This window comes from Uloborus diversus, chromosome 6 (genome assembly GCF_026930045.1).
Source record: "Uloborus diversus isolate 005 chromosome 6, Udiv.v.3.1, whole genome shotgun sequence".
In the NCBI taxonomy this organism is placed as follows: domain Eukaryota; kingdom Metazoa; phylum Arthropoda; class Arachnida; order Araneae; family Uloboridae; genus Uloborus; species Uloborus diversus.
Window position 1 is genome coordinate 3,965,104 of NC_072736.1, and position 25,485 is coordinate 3,990,588.

The following is a 25,485-nucleotide window of genomic DNA, read 5'->3' on the forward strand; positions in this document are numbered from 1 at the left end:
CACACGCCTACATACACACACACTCGTGATTGCGAAAAACATAATTTGAATTCAAGATGTCAAAGTTCAAATTAATTTAAATCTGTATTTTCTTTTTTTTTTTTTTATTCGTAACAGTGAACATGAAGACAGATCACACGGGTGACCTCCCAAAAAATTTCCTCATTCGGCAAATTTTGTCTGACGATTCAGCAAATTTGAAGACATGATTGCAATATTGTAAGTTTTAAATGACCAAATGTCCCGTTTCAATAGATGAACCAATTTGTGCATACTCATATTTTTTCATTCGGCAAAATTTGGAGCTACATTTGGCGAATTGAAAATTTCCGCGCTCCCAAAAATTAAAAGTTCGGGGCACCCTACTGTTTTTTTTTTTTTTTTTTTTTTTTTTTGAATCTTTATCTTTACTAATAATAAAGCCGAAAGTCTCTCTGTCCGGAGGATATCTGGATATCTGTGATGCGCATAGCGCCTAGACCGTTCAGCCGATTTTCATGAAATTTGGCACAAAGTTAGTTTGTAGCATGGGGGTGTGCACCTCGAAGCGATTTTTCGAAAATTCGATGTGGTTCTTTTTCTATTCCAATTTTAAGAACAAAACTATCCTAAGACGGACGAGTAAATTACGAAATTATTATAACGTGGAAACATAACATGGGCACAAGCCAATTTGCGAGATACGAAATTTATCATAACGTGTAACCGTAACATGGGTGCAAGGCAATTGACGAGAAAATTCACCATACATTATTCGTAAATATACAGGCGAACCAAAAGACCTTTTAATTTTTCTATTACGGGCAAAGCCGTGCGGATACCACTAGTTGTAAATAAAATGATAAGCAACACAGCAGACGGTACATTTACAAATAGTAGTAAAAAATCAAACGCTGCGGATGGAGTCAACCGAGTTTATTTTTTCATTGGGCTTGATTAATATTTCCTGTATTTCTGATTTTGTTTACTTCATCCATTTGTTTTTTTGCTAAGAAAATGAAGCTTTAGATTATACTGAATATAATTTTCATAAAAATCACCAAATTAAAAATATGCAGAAAAGAACCGAGGTAAAATTTTCTGGTCCTTTCTGATTTATTCTGATACGTGAAATACGAAAGGAAGAAAATCATTTTTCGATACCTGCCTCTATTTTGATATTTCTTATTAAGAAATATTTGAAAGAGCAAGAGGAAGGGAAAAAAAATACAACCTTTTCACGGTGTATAAACAAAGTGACGCATACACACACAGTTTGAAATAAGTCTCATTAATTAAATTTTAAAAGTGCGCGTGTTACGATATTAATTTTCTAATACCAACCCACCAGTAAGAAGAATGATCGATACATAGTTTTACTTGTTTTAGTTTGAAGGTGTCAACGTCAATAACTTGATGGATTGAGTCGATGGAATTGATTTCTTTTTCTTCCATTTTCAAAAGAAGCGAAAACTTTCTTCAAATAAAAATGTATAAATATATGCTTCATTTTGTTTTTGATTTATTCTTCTTAATAACGCCTTGGTTGGGTGCGCATAATTTCATTTTTAGATTTGCTGCTATTTTGTAGTCTTTAATTTCGGCACAGATGCTCTTTTAAGTAAAATGGGATCTTTGGATGGTAAATCCCTTCTTTCCTGGCTGCATTCCGAGTCGTTTTCACGATGACTATCGATCATTGCCATTGCCCGAAGCAGAAAATTTTAAATCTTAATTTAAATTTTCAACCAACCATGAAAGAATCATTCACGCGTGAATATTTTCATGAAATTTTTTGATTCTGAATGTGTTTAAAAATATTAACCTTTACAATACTTCCTTTTACAAAAAAGGAAGTATTGTATTCGCGAAAAAATTTTCACTCAAAAATCGGCCTTAATTTCCATTTTTCTCACCCCCGAATGAATGTTGAGTTTTTTTTCCGACCCGACCAATGCTGCTCCTATAGCGAAAATCGTCTCCAGGTTGCGTCAATATCCTACACTTACACGCATACATACACGCACGTACACACACACACACCGAACATTAAAAAATAATAATAATAAAAAATAAACGTTGGGAAAATGAAAATTTAAACTTCCTCCTTGTTTTTGAGCAATCACGATTGCTTATTGTTCTCACTTGACTGTTTTGATGTCCTTTGATTTTATTTTCAAACCGCCACCCTCTGCACCATCACCGTCGACCGGCTCCTCACGATACTGCTCCTATAGCGAAAGCCGTCTCTAGGTTGCATCCATATCCTACTCACGCGCGCATACATACACAACTACACTCACACACACGCATATACATACACACACAAACACATACACACTCATATACCTACACACATACACACACGCATACATACAGACACCTACACATACACACAACTACCCGCACATTCATGCCTGCACACAGACACAAACACATATGCCTACACACACATACACCCCCCACACACACGCATTCATACACACAACTACCCACACACTTATGCCTGCACACAGACACAAACACACATGCCTACACACACATACACATACCCCCTACATAGGGTGCGTCTTATTTTTAAAGGTGTTATTTTTTCATGAGGCACCCTCTCATTTTGTTCCTTTGGATGAAAAAAAAAATCTCATATGTGAAAAATAAAAACTGAATAATATTTAGAGGGTGCTACCACTGCTGCAAGATCTGTCAACTCTCTCTTTTTATTTATTTTTTTTTTATTTATTTATTTAGTCTGGATAATAAGTAGCAATCAGTGAAAAGTTTGTATTGTCACATGGAAGTAACAAAGAGAAAAATTACAATATTGCTGAAAGTAAAAGACCGAAAGTGTAAACCTGTGATATGAATGGCATTACCGAACTTTCAAATGCTTTTTTGACATTATTACATAAAATGGCAACCATTAAATGCGCCTATTATTTTCTGGTATATATAAGAAATAGATATTTGTGTTATGTTGAACCCAACCAACCTAATTTCATGTTGATTAAAAATATGTCAAGAGTTGATTTTTACACCATTTTTTCCACAATGAATGTAATTTTAATCACTGGTAGCACCCCCTAAATTATGTTCAAATTCTATGAAACTTTTACTTGCGTATTTTTTCATGAAAAGGAAGCAATTAAAGGGGTGCCCCATAAGAAATTCAAAATGTTTTTAAAAAGTGCATTATAAGACACACCGTACCCTACACACAAACACACATACCCCCCATACACAAACACACACGCCTACATACAAGCACTCTTGATTGCGAAAAACATAATTTGAATTCAAGATGTCAAAATTCAAATAATTTTTTTTTTTTTTTTTTTCAAATTTTCTGTCGGAATCAGCGTTGGGATTGTTAAATGGCAATTTTTTGAAAAACGGTATTTCAATACCCCAGTCCGATTCCCAAACATATAAAAGTCCAATAATTGAGGAATATGGGACAGTGCAAAAAAGTTTTAAGAGACAAAACCAAAATTTTAAATGAGAATAAAAAAAACCGAGTAGGAGCCACATAAGAACAACTGCTAAAACCACACTAATGAATCAGTTGTAGCTCGCAAATGCGTTTTAAAAAAACTCGTAAGTTAGTATAGTTTCAGAAGTTACTTTAATGATTCCTAATCGTTTTTTTCTCCATCCTGTAAGGTTTTGGTTTTTCTCTTAACTCCTTTTCACTGTCCAATTACTCAGTTCTCAATTGAATATAAAAAAAGTTCTGGTACTATTGAGAAAGAATTAACTTTAAAAACATACTAAGCAGTCATCTGAATGTATTGATTGATGAGGAAGGCGGGTCAGAAGCAGAAGTTCTCCGCTTTCTTCTGCGGAATTTGTATATGGATAAAAATATTTTTTAATTAATTCTTTCTTTGCTATCGGACGGGATTTTTTAATAGGCTGCATCTGTTCGCTTTCCGTTTCCTGCGGTTGTCGGCCAAAAGAAGAAATAAAACTCCTCGTGATCGAATCCAATCTTCGCATTACCTCTGTCCTCACTTCATTCATTCGGCGGGAGCCGAGCGGAAAGTCGCCATTTCTTTCAACGAGCTCTTAATCAGCAGATCGGACTTCCTTTTTTAATTCCCTTCAATGGCCGCCATTGTCAGCCGTTTCTGGCGTCGACGAGCGCGGCTCCGATGGTTCGGTTGGAAGTACATATTAATATTTTGAAGCGAGCTGGGCGCAAGCAGCCACCTATAGTCAGTTCAGCGAATCACGAATCCAGACAGACACTGAAAGTAAATATTATGGCGACGGTGAAATTAACACGTGGTGTCGGCGCTAATTAATGCATGCCAAATCACGCGCGCACCGTATCTTACCCATAGAGCAAACATCTAATGGAGTAGATAGATTCATTGGAAGCAGTGGCGCAGCGAACGGGGGGGGGGATGAAAACACCCCCCAGAGCCATTGGTTTTAACACAAATGCAAATTCTAATATAGTAGGTTATGCATAAGAAACTGCTGTTTTGATCAAAAAAAAAAAAAAAAAAAAAACCTTCAGAAGGTATTTATGATCAAAAAAGACCTTTCTAGTAGATATTTTTCATCAGCCCCCCCCCCCCTCAGAAGGTATTTCGATCAAAAACCTCCCCCCAAAGGTATTTTCGATCAAAAACCTCCCCCAGAAGGTATTTTTCATCAAAAAAGCCCCTCCAGAAGGTATTTCTGGCTGCGCCTAGTGATAGGAAGAATTCTTATGTTGGCAGTGTACCGTTTCCACCTCTTGTGTAAAGACGACAAGAGAATGCATGGTCTTTTAGAGACGTTTAATCAACATATCAATATTTACAGCTATATTACAAATTACAGATTTTTAATGTTACAAAGATATTTTGAACTGCGAGAGCCACACTCCGCGACTCATCTGCTCTTTGCACTACGAGAGTCTCCCCCTTTGACCTATTTACTTTCTCTTATATACGGGGATTCGTTTGGCGGGGAATGCACCCCTGTTTACAACAGTCAGACGATGTTGACAAGTTGGTGGAAAAATGTTCCCTATAGTGTCACAGAAATCATATCACATCAAACGGAGAAAGTTTATGTGCACAACAAATGTCCAGCTTCGGATAGAATTCAGCTATTCTGAAGATCTAATTTCGAACATTTCTCAGAAAAGGGGAGCAAAAACCGTATTTACGTGTGGTCTTATACTTATCCAGCTTCCATACTGGTGCCAGATATAAAACACCCGCGTAACATGTTTTTCTCACGATGAGTGTGGTCTGGAAAAGAATTTCTAGACCGACCCCACACATTGAATCAAAAATAGCAAACAAGTGGTGGAATCGCATCGGTATAGGCAGAATGTCAATAACCGCTATTTACGCAGCGAACTGGCCTAATTCGCCTCAATTTTAACTAAAGAAATCGTTTAATCCCTCCCGCATCTAACGAAAAAGTGTTTGAGTGATAAATCTTCAGAACGCATTTACATACGTAAATAGCCTCAATTTCGTTCAAATTTCGTGAAAATTCGCAGTTCTCAAGCTTGAATACGCCACCTAGCGACGATCTAAGAAATTACTCAAAGAAGTGAAACGTTTCTATTTTACGCGGACAAGGCAGATGTTTCATGATCGTACGTGAGCGGGTCGTTCTTGGTTTTACCCCTTTCAGCGGCCATTAGCCAGAGATTGCAGCGCCTCCTGTAGTTTATTTGAATTGCGAATTGAAGCTTCCATGCGCTGTCACGTAAATTAAGTCAAAGTCCCGTGACAAATGTGACATTAGTTGGACTGCTCTCGCGTTTTCTACAAAATCTATAAAAAGCCAAATTTATTTCATTGTGTTGAATTTTGTTCTTCATGATAGTCAGTTTCAGGTTCTGTAACTATTATACTTAACTAGAAAGTCGCCCGTCGAGGTGGAAACTGCTTCTAATTTTAATGAAGCAATTGCCTGTTTGGTGATATTTTGATAGCTGAAATTGTAACCCGAACTCCAGTAGATTAATCCTAAGCTCCAGTAAGTAGCGTTCATTGTTGACCATTCTTTCGTTTCTTCATTCCCTTGAAATGACAGTCTTACCAGTAAAACAGTTGAGTTACCGGATCGAGTTCAGCCTTGTTTAAATAAAGCCTTTCTGCATGTTAAACATTATCAAAACACATTATCAAATTATCATGCCTTGACACGAGTTTCATTGTTGAAACTCGCGGGTTAGTCCATCATTGGCTATTATATATATGAAGATGTGCGATAAGGCAGCTTGTGTTGGGGTAAAGGCAAAAATTTTCGAAAATTAAATTTTCAAATGGCCTCTGAAATTGAATGGAACTGGAATTCAGTCAATAGAAATAACTCTTTTTTTTTTTCTGACTTACATCGCAATTTATTAGTTTTAATTCACAAAACCACACCCTCAAAGGCAAAAATTCTTAAATTCGAAAGAAAGAAACTCAAAAATATTATCGTTAATTTCTATATCTGATAGGCGAGAATGTTGACTTTTTTTTTTGTTTAATGAAATGACTCATCTCTCATCAGTTCCATTGCTCTGAGATAGATGTCTGCATCGTCCAATCACCTTCGAGGATTGCTTTTTTTTCTAATTACGGTCGTCGTGCTTGCGTTTCGTTTGGAGCGAATATTGTGTGGAGTGATGTGTTTTCTCGTCGGCCAAATGTCAGCTCTTTATAAACAACGAGACTGCTTCCCACGTGGATAACAAACGCATCCAAGAATTAAAAAAAGAATGGACTGAATGAAATCACCCCAGTTTTGTTCCATCTTTCTAAAAATATGGGAATTAAAATTGGGGGAGGGGAGAAAAAATGGTGCTAAAATTCAGGAATTGACCATGGATGTACCTCCATGGAATTGACAGTTTGATTCCCGGCGAAATTTCTCGGATTCCATGTTAGGGCGCAAATTTAAAAACTTGAGACGAAGTCTCGAAGGTTAAAATTAAGAATTTGAATTTTACCCCCTGTGTTTCAAAAGTTTTTTATGAAACTATTAACTGTGTGCCTAGCTGCTGTCTATAAATGACATACACTTTTTTTTTCCTAACACATTTGACCCCTCCCCCCTTTTTTTTCACGAATTGTCACTCTTTACCTTACGCTCCTCCATTTGTCTCTTGGCATGTTATACTACCCAAATTCAAAATAATTAGAATATCAGAACTGTTTGAAGAAGCAAGTGTGAGCGGTAAGTGCCCGTCCCCAACATCGCCCATTTTTGAAATGGAATCTGTCCTGAGTGGTAGTCTTTGCTTTCGAGAACGGACAGTAATTAGTGACAGCTTCTCTATCAGCGAACCACAAGACTTTTTCCCGATGACCATGTTTTTCTGAAAACATTTTTTACTTTAATAAACGTTACTATTATGTTTTTACAGTGTCAATTTTTCTTCAACAGGCTCCGTCTAGAATGAACAGTTTAGCGATAGAAAAGTTATCAGAGCCACCTTTCGAGGGGCGACGCAGATTTCTTACACCTCGAAGCCCACAAATTTATGCATTAGGGTCATTTCACGGTAATTTAGACATCTATGTGTCCATAACGTGACCTTTTTTTTTTTTTTTGAGATAACTTTTTAATTTACTGTTTGATTAGCATATTATTTTATTTTGAGCTTTTCCTACCAACACACCAACTCAAACTAAAATAATTTGCAAATAAAACGGTAAATTAAAAAGTTATGGCAAAAAAAAAAAAAAAAGGTCACGTTACGGACTCTACATAAATGTCAAAAATACCGTGAAATGCCCCATTAGGAATATTTTAGCAATTTGTGCCCTAATAACGACTTTTCTTATGAGAAACTGAGTTACATAGTCATTCCCCCCAACCCCCCCCCCCCCCCCAAATCCTAAATCAGGGAACTAGACTAAAAGTTAGGCTATCGCCGCAACTCAGGGGCGGATCGACCCATCGGTCCGTGCGTTTTTTCTTTTTTTTTCTGCCTCTAACCTGTGCTCATTTTTTGCAGTAAGTTAGAAGTAAGTTGTTTAATTTTTATTTATTTATTTTGCGCTCTCGAACCTGTGCGCCCTTTGGGACTCAAGGCTAGCGCCCTTTTGTGGGACACAGTCCTACCCTGTCCGTGGGAAATGAAATGACATCTTGTTTGTCAGAGCTGTCCGAGCGGGGGCCGTTGTAATTATTTGTGATGTTCGTGTGTGGAGGCAATCTAGCAGAGTTCGCAAAGCATAGCTTTATTTACACAAATCTATGTACAAGATGATGATGAAACATGATGATGGGTAGTAACTTGGCCGATAAAGGTCAGCAAAAGCTCTTCTCGCCCTCCATGAGAAGAAAATCCCAACCTCCCGTGTCTACTAGAGATGAGTTCTGGCTCATTTTTGAGAGCCCGGGCCCGCCCGAGCCCGAAAATTTGTAACCGAGCCCGCCCGGGTGATATTGTCTCGGACCAAAATCTGAGCCCGAAGGAAACTTTCTTGTATCAAAAACCGAGCCTTCTACAGTCTGACATGATCTCACTGTTACTAAAAAATGTTATGTCAAATGTTCTTCGTTAACAGAAGTTTCTGAATTTTCTCAAAATGCTCCTCTTCAAATGCATTACTGTATGACATATTGCATTAGTAATCGCAAAACAACACTATAAATGAGAGTTTTTTTTTTTACTTTTTTGGTTAAATTTTCACATTGATTGAACTGATTTAAATGTTTCTTTCATTTCCTCATAGTAGGAAAATGTTTATTTGCTTTGAATTTGTTTGGAGATTGGCGATTGACTATCTTTGCTTGAGTCCGAGCCCGCCCGAGCCCGAACCCGCTTCGTGCTCGGGCTGTCGGGCCCGGGCTGAGTCCGTCTCATCTCTAGTGTCTACGGGACCGAGAGACGTACCTCCTCTCTCGTCAACTTTCAGGTTCAGGGGGGTCAACTATCCCCTTCTTCGCGCTGCGTTCTCTCCCCTCCCTCACCCCTTCCCCACTTTTGGAGAAGCGCGCTGTCGATCGTGACATTGTTGTTCTAAACTTTAATTAATTTCGTGTATTAAGGTGGGAGTTTTCAGTGTGCATAATTTAGCACTTCTCTAGTCAACACATTATAAGCTGACCATTTACTTGCGATTTTTTATTTCGTCTGGCGCGTTTTATGTGGCGGCATTCAGTGCAATAAAGTTCGAAAGCCTCTTCTATTTTTATTACTTTTCGATCGCCGAATTTTCTATCTCCACGCAAATAGTTCGAACATCCGCGAACGCTTTGCGCTAATTGCAATTTCATGTCGTCTGGATGAGTTGTATAAATTCTCTTTCTGAAATGTTTCTCAACGACCTTATCTTTATGAAGGCTAAAAATAAAAAAGGATTAAGAACTATGGCCGGAAAAAATAGTTCCCGAGGCATCTTTTTCCTTCCGAGAAAAGATCAATATAATCGTCGGAGATTAATAACCTTGTCTCCATGCTTTCTCCTCTCTTTCTGTAACTCGTTCTTCACAGTTTTTCTTCGCCCGCGGTGGCAACAACGTAAACTCCGCAGTTTCGCGGAATCTCAACAAAAGATGGCGCCCGTGTCTTTGTGTGTGGCCGTTGGAGATGATGTTTTTAAAAAAATATTTATTGAGCCTTGTGACTTAATCGTGACCTTCCTCATTAAATTTGTGCCCTTAAATGTTGCACTTATTCTAGGAACGGATTTTTCTTCTTTTAATGCCTTAATAGTGATGCGTTTCCATTAAAAGGGAAAGTTTGGAGAATTAGAGCATTTGAAACGTCAACTAGTTTATTTGCAGATTACTTTAATGATGAATGCGTAATTATTTTCTCGCTGAAAGCTGGGACATTCTGAGTAATGTAACGTCTAGGACTCCATTTGCATTGAAGCTCACCGAAGCTCAGTTCCTGTGCTTCTTTTCGTAGCACAACTCACACCACGCAGACTTCGCTACAGAATTAAATAACAATTTGCTGATTAAAAACTAAGAACTAACTAGAGTTCTGTGTGTGTAGCTCTTTTGTAATGTCCTGTAAATAAACAGGAGTATTTTAGTAAAATTGGGAATAGTGTAGCTTAAAATAGGACGGGTTTGTTCTGCTCCAAACTGTTTGAGCACTACAGATCGTGGATGTAGCAGAAATTAAATGTTGTGCCGAAGAGCAGCATAAAAAATGCATATTTTATTTAGTTAACAATTTCTTTCCGCCAATAAATTGGGTGTTGCGAAACATCGCCAAAAAGCGATATCGAGGCGGAAAAGGCAACCACGCAGACACGTGCTCTAATCCAAAATGGCGCAGTCGTCGTTCTTTCTATACCTATATAGTGGATGTACTTCAGATGCTCTTGGAAAAGATGACTCGTTCCTCATAAAAGAAGGAATTTTACTTTGAAATGATGTCTGCGCAATTGCTAAAAATTAAGCATTTAGACTCATATTACTCTGATTCCATTGCATTGTCACAGTGGTGAACGGTAGGCACGGATTTTCTTGCACATATGATAAATAAAAAGCATCAGAAAAAGATAGAAGCACAACTCATAGGCTTCTCAACAGAGTTAAACAACAAAATTCTTCTTCTTCTTCTTCAAGGATTAGGCATGTAACCAGGGACGGCAAATAGGGGGGTCGAGAGGGGGCGGTCGCACCCCCAAATTTTTGAAAGTATTACTATGCATTGAGCAGCTGAAATGTGTTTCGGACAGAAGAAAGTGATGAACACTCATTTAATAGACACGCTTAAAATATGAGCGTAACAATGAATGTAAAATGCCAAGGCATTTTCATATGAAAATCACGCAGCCACACCACTGCACCGGCCTCTCATAACCATCGCTATGCAGAGCACACAAGAACAAGATATTTAGAGGAATGATAAAAAATTAGCAAATTCAATTTATGTAAATCGCAAATCAGTGTTCAAGAAAAACAATATTTCTGGTTCTCCGTAATGGTTGATGAAACTCGACACATTTCCAGACATGAGCAAGTTTTTTCCGTTTTTTAAATACAGAAAAAAACCGATGATGAATAATGGTTAATTTTAACTAAAGAAGTAATTACCTCATATAGGCTAAATATCTCGTTCTTGTTTGCTCCGCGTAACGATGGTTATGAGAGGCTCGTGCAGTGAGAGGCTGCGTGATTTTCACAATAAAATATCTTGGTATTTTACATACATTGTTACGCTCATATTTAAGTGTGTCTATTAAATGAGGGCTCACCACTTTCTTCTGTCCGAAACACATTTCAGCTGCTCAATGCATAGTAATGCTTTCATAGGTATTCTTTAAAAATACATACTATTAAAAAAATATATCTCACATCAACAAATATCTTTTCTGGGGTCGTTAACTATGCAATCTCGCCCCATATCATGATTATTTGCTGTTAGCCAATATGTGTTTTGTTCCATACTAAGGTAATTCATATTTAAGAAACTCGACCCTCCAAATGAAATGCTGAAATGCCGCCCCTGTATGTAACCTGTTCCGGCTTCTTGGTCGCCCCACCGCTTCCTGGGCCTACCACGGTCTCGTTTGCCCCTCGATCTGTAATAAAAGGCAGCTCTTGGAAGTCTCCCTCGTGCCATACGTCGAAAATGGTTTTTCCAATCGTTACGATATTCCGCGATTTTTTTCATTGAGGCTGAATATCTGTAATTCCCTTCGAATAGTAGATTCATTCCTTATTTTGTCTAGGATAGTGCAGTTCTTCAGTGATCGCAAATACTTCATCTCTGCTGCTGCTTGAATTCTACTAGTTTCTTGACTGTTCAAAGTCCATGTTTCAGAGATTAGCACCGCCATAACCTTATAGAACTTCAGTTGTGTTTCCTTTCTCGTTTTTCCCTTTAGGGTTCTTGTAAGGGTTCCACATAAGTGTTGAAACCTATGTAGTTTGTTTTGGACATTATTGTCGAGGTCAAAGGTGATGTCACATCCTAGGTAGTTGAAGTGCTTCACCTGCTCAATAATTCACAAAATTCTCAAACTAAAAATTAAGAAGTGACAGCCTATAGAGATTTGAGTAGTGAGTATCTCTATAGTAATCTCACGTGAATACATCGGACAAATCTACATTTATCGATTAAGCTCAAAAAAAAAAAAAAAAAAATTGCCAAGTTTTTGGGACATTTGGGTGTTTTCTCGTCAAGTGTTTTGCAAATGGATGCTTGCATAAAGATTTCTCTCAAAGCTTATGGAATCCAAAACAAGTTAAGCTTCCATTCGTTCGGTAATTTTGAATAAAAATTAGCAAAATAAAGGCCACATTTTGCAAGGTCACAACATATTTAGCTAATGAAAACATAAAAATAACTTCTGTTTGCAAAATATGTAATAGAAGAGATAAAAACCCAACTTTACACTCATCAGTATGTTACAATATGTTAACGATACTATCATTACGTAGAAAATATTCAGTTTCCGAAGCTACTGTTATATTTCTGTTCCTCGTAGCTTATAGTTATCCATTTTAATGGAACTTTTATGTCATTCAATGTCTTGTTTAGAAAATCACCAGTCGTAATAATGACGGATGCAAATTTCTTGGCCTTTTTCATTCCATTCCACACACAGAACCTCGTTCAAAAAGGAGACGGTTTCCTAAGTATTTTAATACCTGCAGCACTATCTGTTTTAACGTCTCTCATTCATGGATAATGCAAAGAAATACGTGTTGTTACCCGAGGATCAAACGCAACACTTTGCTACGGATCATTTATCTACACTGGACAAGGATATGAATGCCATTTTACTTCGCCGCGATCTGGGTGACGAAGAAAAACGTGTGTTGTACTTGCAAATTTTGCAAAAATTCGTAAAATTTCCTTCTACAAAACCCTTGGAATCCGAAATGGTGGAAGAAAGAGGTCCTCCTGATATTCTGAAAGATATTCTGGAAACAGCACCAGAAAAAGGGAAAAAACACGCGCTGAAGATTCTAGAGTTTCTCAAGAACAACCAATCAACTGTTTCCTGGAATGATAAGAATGAGCTTCTGGTACAAGGTGAAAGTATACCGAATTCAAATATTACAGATTTGGTCACTTTTTTACTGCGTTCTAGGAAAGCGAGACCCATTGGACATGAAGCATTTTTGAATGTATTAGACGATGTAAATTTTCCTTCCGAGTTTATTCAGAACAAGTATTTGAAAAAAAGTGTTCCCAAGCCCATTGTTAAAAGACAGAAAACTATGTATGCCAAATCACCTGTAAAAGAGCCCATTGTTAATCGACAGAAGAAAATGTATGCAAAACCATATGCCTGGAAAAATTATTTGTAACTTTTTTTTGTTTTGTGTTAAATAAATATGAGTTGAAAAATAAAACTTTGTGTGGATTGTGTTACTAATTTTTTTATAATCGCTTTTTTAAAATAAAAGTGAAAAAAAAATTAAATTTACCTTAAGTCAAATGCAAAGAATTAAAAAAAAAAAGTTTAATAGAAAAAAAAGGGGGGAACAAAAGACTACAAGGGGGAAAAAAATGTAAAAAGTTGGAAAAAATACTTGCAATAAAAAAAATTAAATAGAATAAACATTTATTTACAGAAAGAGAAAAAAAAAAATTCCAGATATGTTATTGCTTTGCTGGAAAAAAATATTGTGTGATGACAAAAAATTATACAGACAGTAAAACGAACTCAGAATTAAAAATAAAAAGAACATTTTATTATTTCTTAAAAATCATATTTACACCGAAATTCTTTTTAACATATTGATACAATTGAAAATCACTGACTTTCTGAAATAAATTTTTCACAATGATATCCATACATAAACCTTGACATCTTTTGGTTAGATAGTAAATACAATATTGTCCACATACATTTGAAGTCAAACTTTGAAGAGGTACTTGATTCCATTTTACATGTTTATATTTCTTCACAAATCTTGTAATATGATGGCCATAGGCTTGAGGAGACAAACCATAGGAGTCGAAAAATTCAACAGTTTGAGGGTTTTCTATAAACAGGGCAATCCAGTGAGTTCCTGGTTCAGTGTGCTCATCAGTATTAACAACTATTGCAGCAAGAAACGATGTAATGCAAGGAATCTTATCACAAGGAAAAACTCCTACAAAGTATCTCGACGCATAGCGATGACGAAGCAATACTCTACGAATATCCAAAGAATTCATTAGTTACCGAAATCGTACAAGATATTTCTAGCTTTGTTGATTTCAATCAAATTTTCGAATTCGGCATACACCAATAAGGAAATGGTTTGAGGTAGAGGCACTTTAAATTTAAGTTCCAGTCTTAAATTACTGTGTCGAACGAGATTTAAATGAGCTCCATCGCAGAGGTCAGGGGACAGATCAAAATGAAATAAGCAGTATCCGTCGGGAAATTCTTCTCTTGACAAATAAAGTCCTCGATCTTCTGAAGTGCAAAATAAATTGTTAAATGCACGAATATAGTTTTTATTGGTAAAATCAGGCTGCAATGGATTATGAGGCATCGGTTGTCCGTCGATGTAAACTCCAATGAAATTAATATCATAGTGTTTGAATTCAAATGGTGACTTTTTATAGCTTCCATTAAAAGCATCGTTGTCCACACAGGCTACGACCAAGCGCTTTGGCATTTGTCCAGTAAAGATGTTGTCTTGCACAAAACTCATGTTTCCTCCAGGAATAGAATATACTTTACACAGAACTCTGTTAATAGGATACTTGGCTGTTGTCTTCTCCAAGCTTTTAGCATGCCCCAACACCACGCCAGGGCTGACTCGAACTTTGCGTACAAACATCGATGCTTGCTCGAGGACTACTTTAAAGTTACCATCTCCCAATAAGCAAAACTCTGGTTTGCTTCGTATTAGCTTGATTTTCATATGCACCATATTAAGCATGAGTCGATCTTGATGAAATATGTCAACATGCAGACGCCCTATCATATCCAGTGTAGTACTCAGTTTAAACATATTTGCTCTTTTAATAAATCCTTCGTTAGGGGTCTTGTTTTCGGCAGTCAAATCACAGTTATTCATTCGACCTGCAGTGTCCTTGAAAAATAATTCAAAAGACAACTGTGACGTCTTTGCTTCATATCCGTGATTTAATAATTTTTCGATAATTGCTCTGTATGGATAAGTGTTGTTGCTCGAAGAAATTAATCTTTCATTCAAGCTAACATCCACCTGGGAAAACAAGGCATGTAAAAACAAATTGGCTGGACCCACATTTTCTTTAGTTAATAGAGTACCATTTCCATTCACAATTTTAACTTTAACAAATAGGAGATTCTGTGACAAGTCCAAATAATCGTCACCAGTCCCAGAAATGTGAAATTCTATTGAGCTGCCATCAGATGCATTCGCAACAGGGTGATATTCTATCCACTGGCCTCTTTCGATAACTGTTTGCGTGGGCGGTAAAGTAAATAAGTTAAGCTCAGATTTAGCACATTCAGGAGAATCTTTTAACAGGTAAGCCATTCTGACTAGGAGTCAAAAATATCACGTCCTTTAACTTTCTTGACTTTGGCTCGAATGACTGGTTTATAGGCTTTGCGCTTCCTTTTAAACCTTCCGTGGCCAATCATTTCATTCGCCTTTTTAAGAGCTTTCTTGGCTAACAATTTTCCAACTTCTTTGCCTCTTGTTTTAGCTGAGTTTTCTAATTTCTCACCAGATAATACATCATTAGCGATCATGGCTCCAGTTCGTAAAGTTTCTTTTCCAATTGTTTTAACTCCACTTCTCAGGAAAGGCAGTGCAGTGCGGAAAAGTTTTGCGAAAAAACCACCAAGGCCATGTCCCTTTTGCAGAGACAGTCCTTGATGAAAAGGCATACCGTTTCCGGTTTGCCCGACATAATAGTCTTCAAATTTTTTTGGACAGCAAGTGTAAGGAACAAGCATGATTCACGTTTTGTACACAAATGACGATGAACGTCAATGTCATGCAGTATTTATACAATTTGTTTCATGCGAAAATGCAGCACGATGTATGCCATACCTCGTTCAAAAGGAACGAATTCGCCAGAGTGTAGACGCAAATCTATTTCAACTGTTTGAAAATGTTGTCGTATGACAGGTAAGTAGTGAAGTCTCGTATAATGAACATTAACCATTTCACCATCTCTTCCTTCTACTTTGATAATTTTTAAAAGAGGAGCTTTGACATCACCCACGATTTGTGGCTCTACGAGATCGCAATACACATACATGACGGGAAAGGACGCTGCTGGATCGGCTATAAAAGGACTGTGTACCGTTCCATTAAATTCTCCGGCATGAAAACCTAAGAGTTCTGCTATGCCTGTGTGAAGAACGACTTTACCACCTTCTTTTGTTTTGATTGTCACTCGTTTTGTTACAGAATGATAGTGAAATTCTATTTTATTTTTGAATGTCGTTAAAACCATAGCTTTCAAGAGATCTGGGACTGTTTCATAACACCCAGGAGGAATTCGCCGTCCTTGTACCACTCCATCGCCTAAGTCAAATCCGAATAAATTATTGTCCGACCTGATGTTATACCACGAATGAGGGTATATAATATCTGTTAAACCTACTTCCCATTCATGATGACTCAAATGAATACTTGTGGGAAGCTGCGTAATAAAATGGGAAGTTTTATTCTCAGGGAAGAAGCGACTAGAGCTGTCGCTGATAAGCGTCACGTAGAATGACATGTTTGCGACTGAATGAAAAAGGTAAGTACAGCACACTTTTATATCCTCTTCACATCATTCACCCATGCATTGAATTTTTCAGGATAGCCTTGAAACTTAACAAAATATTCCGTCCTTCCTAATCGCCGTCTTGTCTTTAGTATCTTTTCGATGGGGTAATACCCGGAATCTGTTATTTTCTGAAGCTCTTGTGAGTAAAATGTCCCCTCTAACACTTCGCCAGTGAGATCTTTTAGCTTATACACTACGGGATTTCTGGGCAATACTTTATGAATCGTAAATATTTCTCTCGTCCAATTCTGCTCATATCCTTTCTCAAATCGTAATTTTTCTTTACTTATTCTTACGGTGTCTCCTTCTTTAAGTGAAGATTTAATTCCATGCCTTGGCGTGGTTTCAAGATCGCCATATAGACTTTTCCAAGCAATATCTTGATTACCTATGTTAACTGAAGAAGGCTTCATTTTAATGCTTCGATGCCACGTGTTATTGTAACTGTAAACCAGTTTATCAATCACATCGATGTAGCGTTTTGCATTCATTTCTGTAAAATACTTCCACATTTTTGTCTTAAGTGTACGATTAAAACGCTCAACGACCGATGCTTTTGTTGAATTGTTTGTTGTAAAAAAGTGTACATTTTTCTTCTTCAGGTATTTTTGCACTTGATTGTTTGTAAATTCTTTACCCGCATCTGTCTGCATTATTTCCGGTGTTCGTTCCGAAAATATAATTTCAAAAGCGGATACGATTTCATGACTTTTCTTACTTTTTAGAGGAACAGCCCATGCATACTTTGACAGAATATCCAGGCAAGTAAGTAAATATTTATAGCCATCATTGGTATCTACTAGGGACTGCATGTCGACCAAATCAGATTGAAACTGCTCGTTTATGCTTCCTACGATAACTCGATTTCTCTGGAACTTGTGTCTGATAGGCTTGTGCAAAGTGTACGAGTCCTTGGTCTGCAACCATGTTTTGATCTCCTTTATCTTCACGCGTCCTTTTAAAGCACGATGTAAAGCATTCACACCTCCAAAACTTCCTGGAACTTGAGGATCCCGATACAGAGGAGTCAGAACTTTGTCCATCACAGCAACGATTATGATCAATCCGTACGTTAAAGTTCATATCGATACAATGAGGTAAAAATGTTTGGGCACATCTTTTTATACGACTATTATATAAGTATGCCAAAAACTCACAACGTTCTCTATACTTTGTTAATATAAAACACAGGCTCAGACAAGTAACAGTAAAAACTTACCCCTTTTTCAAAAAGCTCATTAATAATAAATTTTAATAAAACTTCATTGTTTTCATTAAGCAGGGTTAAAATTGTTTTACTTGATTAATCTACTCTTGACTTTCATCAACTGTGCTTGTATATAAACTTTAAATCGTTTGTTCTTCGTAAGGTTCCACAGTCGAGCGGTCTTGCGTGTCAGCAAAACCGCCGACTGTGGAAACTTTATGTCCCAGGTTCAAACCCCTACCAAAAACATTTCTTATTTTTTTTTCAACCAAAATAAATAAATAAATAAATAAATATTCACAAAAAAAGTCATTAATAATCCGATAGATGGCGCCACCATCGTTCAACCATTTAAATTATTTTCCATAACTTCCAAAATATTTCTACACATAATTTTTTTTTCTTGGAAAACAACTCTTAAAAAATAGATTCGCAATTAAGCAGTTTTATCATTCATTATCACTAGATGGCGCCACCAGCAAATCTATTCAATTTAGTTCGCACTTTTAGTAAAGCTTTCTGTCATGGACCTAGCCTCCGATAGATGGCGCCACTACTGAATGTTACCGATTTAAAGCTGTATTATCCTACCCTACTAACTGCTTAGTGCGGTCTAGTGGTTAGCACGTCCCCGTTCGGAGTGAAAGGTCCCGGGTTCAAATCCCAGGGAGAGTATTTTAGAATATTACCCTCGTAAATATTTCAGAATAATTTCAATAATTAATTAAATTAATTAAGAAATTAAAAAATAAGAATTTGCATAAATTAAAAAACATATTAATTAAAGTAAGCCATTCAAGCTCAGACATGAATGAACATGTTCTATGACGTAATACAAGATGGCGGACGAACCAAGATGGCGTCCTTCAAAAGCGTGACGTCATCATATCCTCGTAACAGACTTTAAGAAATCAGTGACGTCATCCAAAAAATACCCCCGTACAAGACTACAAGAAATTAGTGACCTCATCCAAAAAATACCCCCGTACAAGACTACAAGAAATTAGTGACCTCATCCAAAAAATACCCCCGTACAAGATTACGAGAAATCCAAGATGGCGGACGACCACGCCCCCTTCATGAATGTTGAGTTGTTTTCCTCCTTCTGACCCGCGGTTTACGGCTCTTACTACTACACGTCAAAATTCAAACAAGTTTTATTTGGCGGAATTTTATATCATTTAAATTCACATTTAGGCTTGTTCAATTCGCAACTCCAATAAACTATAGGGGGCGCTGCAGCCTCTGTCTAATGGCGGATGAAAAAGGTAAAACAAACAAATGCCGTAACGTATAACTTGCTTTGACGCTTAGTGAATGACAGTAATTTTTCATCGTGTTTGTGGGATGCTTTCTTTTCTATTCTTCTGAAACTACATTACACCATAAACTGTCTGAAGCCTGTAATTTACTCCTAAGAAAACATGTGGAACGGAATGTTTTACCCTTTTCTTTAGTATTATTAATCACCGCAAGGTAGCGCATTCGAGCTCTGGAGTTGCGAAATGAGGATTGTTTCGTTGCAAAATTAATCATTAAGTTTTAAATTTCAGCAATTTTGTTTTTGGCAGCATTAGACAAGCAGATAAGCGCTTTGTTCAAACTAGTTTGGGAAAACATTTTGAAAATGCACCATGTTTTCCGCTCTATAATAATTCCTCCGTTTTTAACACGCTTTTATTAGCTTCACCTGTATGTATGTATGTATATATCTTGTAACGGAATCTTGCAGCTCAAATTTCGCCCACTTCTTGCGATCGGATTCTTTTGAAATTTGGCTCGCGACCTCAGACCCGATGACAATGTAATATCCTATAATCCAATTAATTAATTAACTCTTTTAATTGTTAGTTTCCTCCAATTTTAATCAATATTTTGGCATAAATCCAACAATGCAAAAGGAAAAATTAAAAAAAAAAAAACATTAAAAAATGCTAGCAAAAATTATTTAAAAATATCTACAAAAACCTTTAATTTTTCTGCATCAGACAAATTTGTTCCAATGTTCCAAGGTAATTAGAACATGAAGTATAATTGTTTTTAATTAATTTCATGCCAAAATTTAGGTGAGCCTCTAATTGGAAATTCATTGCTGATCAGACCATTGTCGAACAAAACTTTTATTCAAATGCATCTCAAATTTTCAAAGTAATATAGATATGATTTCCGCACATATACATCGATGACTGAGATGGATTAGCTGGATTAGACAATTACTCCATAGGCAATTTATCAGCGAAGTTGAATGTTTTTAGAGCTCGGCTATTGCACTTTAAGGGGTACAGTTGCTCTTTTTAGAGTTCGAGAGACCGCGTTTCGAATGCCACCCGAGACCTTTAGTCGCTTTTTTGGGTCAAATTTCATGAATTTTGGACAATGTTGAATTGAATATTTTTTCGTAAAACAAGTTAAACTAAAAAGAAGAAAATAAAATAATAGTTTAAAAAACTAAAAAGACACGCTTTCGTAGCAAAATGAACTAAAAAGTGGAAAAGTCTTTGGATGATAGTAGTTGACCAATCTCTTAATTTTAATGTAATACAAAAAAAAGCGTGGGGGGCTTCTTATCAGTTGTCTTGAATTTCGTCCATTTGTTGTCCATGCAAAAATGTAAATAGACAGCACCCCACGCTTTTTTGTATTACATTAAAATGAAGTGATTGGTCAACTACTATCATCCAAAGATTATTTTTCACTTTTTAGTTCATTCTGCTACGAAAGCGTGTTTTTTTTTTTTAGTTTTTAAACCATTATTTTATTTTTAAATGTAAAACTGCGGGACATGTAAAATGGTATTTCTTTGCAAGTGAGACAAAAATTTCAGCGAGCATCCTTCTCGTAAGGATCTTAATTTTTGTGTGTGCTCGAGTTTGATCTCGCGTGCAGTGACTGGAATACTGCGGCCGCACTGTCAACAAGATGAGATTAAATTTTGCGGAAGCCATTCATCAACTGCCGTCCAATAAATTTCGGTGCGAAATTTCATTTTCGTACGAAAGTGCAAGTTCAATGTTTGCCAATTACGTATGCAGTTGGGAGGAAAAAATAATTCTACTGGGAAGATAACACGTCTATCTCGACGTTGTCCCATAAATGTGGCGACAAGTGTGGATTGGTGGTGTCTGTTCCTTATGGGTTTATTACGTGAATATCAAGCCTGCCAAGTTCATTTTAGCTCTATGTATTAAAAAGAATCTGTTGTTGACACATGACTTCCTTGTACGCTTGTTAAATAATATCATTTATTTTATGACTGAAAATAAATGAGTGCATATACTCATGTACGTGCGTTTTCCATGTATTTTTAAATTTTTGATAATTTCTTGTGCGTTTTCTTGCATCTTTACCAATAATAAAGCTGAAAGTCTCTTTGTCTGGATGTCCAGAGGATGTCTGGATCTCTATGGACGCGCATAGCGCCTAAACCGTTCGACCGATTTTCATGAAATTTGGCACACAGTTAGTTTGTAACATTGGGGTGTGTGCACCTCGAAGCGATTTTTCGAAAATTCGATGTGGTTCTTTTTCTATTCCAATTTTAAGAACAAAACTGTCATAAGACGGACGAGTAAATTACGAAATTATCATAACGTGGAACCGTAACATGGGTACAAGCCAATTGGCGAGAAAATTCACCATACATTATTTGTAAATATACAGGCGAACCAAAAGACCTTTTAATTTTTCTATTACGGGCAAAGCCGTGCGGGTACCACTAGTGATGAATAAAGTCATTACAGTGGAGGCACTTTCAAATTACAGAACCTTTCATTGGGTACTTATGAACTCTTGAGAAGGCTGTGGGAACTTCGCATACCTTGAAGGTTTTAGCCGGTCCTTTGAAACTTCGAGTTAACGAGAGTTAATGTGGGGGGGGGGGGGGGGGAGACATTTGGCTAATTTCTGATGAGAAATGATGTAAATTTTAATATTTTTTAAGTTTTATTTCCTATTTTATGTAATTTTGTGACAAAATATTATTTTTTTATTGTAATCATTGGTAAACCTGCATGTAAGAATTTGTTTTGCGTGCCGTCGAACTCGCTTATAACGAATGCGAAAAGACCGCGATATTTGCTCGATATAACCGAGTGCTCATATAAAAATGGGTTCGCACAAAGCTCATAAGAATTAAGACATACTTGCTTTGTTTTTCTAATTTCAGTACAGTACCAAAAAAGTTGGTTATTCAGCTTTGAGTCTTATTGTGTCTTTCTTCTGTTATTGTGTTCGAGGAATGCTCTTTGCCCAAAAACCATTGCCATTTACACCCCTGGTTTCGAAAACGATTTCTGCAGATCAAAAGCTTATAGCCTATGTGTTGAGGTTTCTTCCTCTTGAAATTCTTCCCATTTGTCGTTATATTCGTCGCTTTCTATCTTTTTATTTTCGTCAGAATTAGCTTGGGTTACAATATCCTCGGAAGTATGTCTCGAAAGAGATAACATTGACGTTAACAAATATATTTTTAAAATGCTTCCCTATTCCATCAATTAAAAAAAAAAAAAAAAAAGCGAGCTGATGTGTGCATCACGTGACTTTCTTTTACTCCAATTTAATGTCATTTCCCCGTTATTGGCAATTTTAATGTGATTCAATAGTTTACTCTCTAAATATCACCAACAGTGGCCAAATTGAAACCAAAGAAAAAAAAAAAAATAATCGCGAAATTTGTCGCCAAGTTGGCGACAAAACTTGGCGACCAAAAGACTGGCGATATATCGCCAAGTGTCCGACAAATTATTACACAACTTGAGTTTACATCGAAATTAACAATGATTCCCCCCCCCCCAAAAAAAAAAGGGGCGAAAGAACTTCTAGGAACATCCGAATGCAACCAAAAGGGAAGGTGCACAATTAGACCCCACTAGGAGTCTACGTACGAAATTTCTACTTTCTAGGACATACCGTTTTTAAATTATGCGATATACATACACACATACATACGCACATACAGACGTCACGAGAAAACTCGTTGTAATTAACTCGAGAATCTTGAAAATGGATATTTCGCTTGTCTATACGTTCTTAGGCCCTTATCCCTGTGTGGTCGAGTCGAAAAAAAAAAAAAAAAAACTCAACATTCATTCGGGGGTGAAAAAAATGGAAATTAAGGCCGATTTTTGAGTGAAATTTTTTTCGCGAATACAATACTTCCTTTTTTGTAAAAGGAAGTAAAAAGGAGCCATCATCACTTGTTCTCAGGGCTTATGACTTATCACTAACTCTCGGTGAAATTCTGAATGTTAGAGGATTTTTTCCCCAAAAAAGTTATTCTCCTATAGACTTGACATTGTACCAACCAAATCTTTCTGATTTCCTCGCTAAATCCGAGTTTTCGTTAAATCAGGGCTCGCTGTATGCAAGGTATTTGTTTTGCCTTTCTCCTCGGATTCTTCGGATTTTCAATTGTTCGGATAACCTTTGATCCCTGTTACTCCAGATAAGCAAAGTGGTTAGTACTGTGTTCAAACTCCCTTGGTTGTTGCGAATCGATGCAGAAAAGACAGATTTACAGAGATTCATCTTTGAGTACTAGACGTTAAATCCCGGTTATCACAAATTTGCCATTTCAACTGCGCTTGCGCGCGGACTAAGGGTTTTGGGCTTTCTATTTTAAGATTTCGTTTTGCTTGTGTTATATTTAAGCTGGAGCTAGAGTCTCAACAAATTAATGAATAGGATTAGAATATTTTCGCAGCGATTTCGTGATATTTTATATGAAACTCCGGATACGAATAACTTATAATCTTTATAATGTTAAGAGAAAAAATGTCACTTTTTTTATTGGTTTGGAAAAATTTATTTAACATAAACGTAAAACACGTTGTGTACTTCAAAAATGATTGGAATATGAGTACAGATGTCCGTCTTTTGCGGATATTTTACGTTAGGCGTAAACAGCTTAGCATTATACATTTTTATTTAGGTTGGGGGTTCGACTTTGTATTAGAAGTGATGCTGCAATACTAGTACGCACTTCAGAGGTTAAAAATTTGACATAAAAATCAGACACCAAATCCATTAGTAATTAATACTCAAAACTCAATCTTTACCGAGGCCTAAAAACTAAATCAGAGAAAGCATTGTGATTTCTGATTTTTATCTGTTGCTATCTCATAATTATTAACATATTTAAAATATTTGTATTTAATTTTAGCAAGATTTTTGAATTCAGCTAAGTCCGCGCAAGCGCAGTTGAAATGGCAAATTTGTTCTCACAAATTAGCCATTTCAACTGCGGGATTTTAACGTCGAGTGTTGAACATAGGTTTTATGAGAATCTCGCTAAATAGAGCCAAACTGGCACTGGATTTGGCACTTCGTTTATTGATCAAAATTGTTATTTCGACTTCCAATATTCTTACTCCCATACGTACGTGGCGAGAAATCTTACTAAAATTGATTCGAGAGGATGATTGAAGGGAGGTTGGCGATTGAGCGGGGTGTATTTCTTGAAAGCAATACGTTCTTTACTTTGCACAAGAAAGAATAGAAGATCGTAGTTGGCAAATTGCATTTTGTTGCCAGTATATGCTTGAAATTTCTTGCTGTCAACAATGAATGAATTATGTAAAAAATAAATATTGTGCATTTATGTATATCTTTTCCAAGTCATTTTATTTGTATTGAAAAACGATTCTAAATCAGCAAAAACTGTTTAAAAGCTCGTCTAATAAGAGTGGTTTTGAAAACACGAGTGTGAATTTAATCTGTTTATTTTAAGACCAAGAAAAATGTTTTTGATAGTGGTTACTTGACTTTAGCTTATGTTTTCTATTTAAAAAACTGTCAGTTGCTTTTCACAAACAATTTCAAACAATATATCGATACCTTACTTTTCTATAAAATGGTTACCAAGGTTCCTTTTTCGAAATAACTTATTTGAAATATTTGATATTTTTGCCGTTAAAAAAGTTTCTGAAATAGCTAATAGTTTCATTTATTTGCACATAAGAAGAGAAGGTATAAAATGTAATGTGAGATATTTATTTCTTTACATTAGCCGTTTATAAATTCTTCGCAGAATATTTTTTCTATTAGTTTGTTATGAAAAGGAGAAATATTCTATCGTTTTTGTTTTCTTTTTGACATGGTATACTTGGCATTTCTTTCTCTCCCGTGTACCAAGTTTTAAAAAATATTATAGAAATTCTTTTGCATTTTAGGTTTCAAGTTTTGCCTAAATTGGAATTTCGACGTTTTGCTTTAGAAGATATTGTGTTTCAGGTATGTTGCAAAATTGTTTTTTAAACAAATGTATTGCACTAGAAATATATTGCCGTGGAAGATGTGGTTTTACATAGGTGATTTATTCTGTAAAAAGTACCCTTTATCTCTGCACTTAGCAAACATACTTAACACTCATTACACAAACAAGTTTCACTGATTAAAAAAGAAAAGACTGGTCCTCAGAGATTTTTAACACGCCTACGTTAATAAATGGTACTTGTTCAAAAATAATGTGAATAACATTTCATGCAATATTTTTTAAATTAAATGATTACTTTTCGTACTTTTATTTCATTTTCCTCGAAAGCTTAGTTTGCAAAAAAAAATCTTGATTTTTTTTTGCATTTAAATATTAGTTTTAATTACATCATACTAAAAATCGTACAAATAACTTCTGTGACACTGCTTTACTAGGCATTCTAGT

General features: G+C 36.3%; 1 long non-coding RNA gene across 1 annotated transcript in view; it reads left to right on the forward strand.

Moving 5' to 3' along the window:
* The window catches only part of LOC129224379 (uncharacterized), a 167,058-nt gene extending 141,869 nt beyond the window's left edge, over window positions 1–25,189 (forward strand). The window contains exon 3 of the long non-coding RNA XR_008580685.1: window positions 24,998–25,189. This is a non-coding gene — a long non-coding RNA (uncharacterized LOC129224379). The remainder of the gene's footprint in view (window positions 1–24,997) is intronic.
* Window positions 25,190–25,485: the final 296 nt, after the last annotated feature.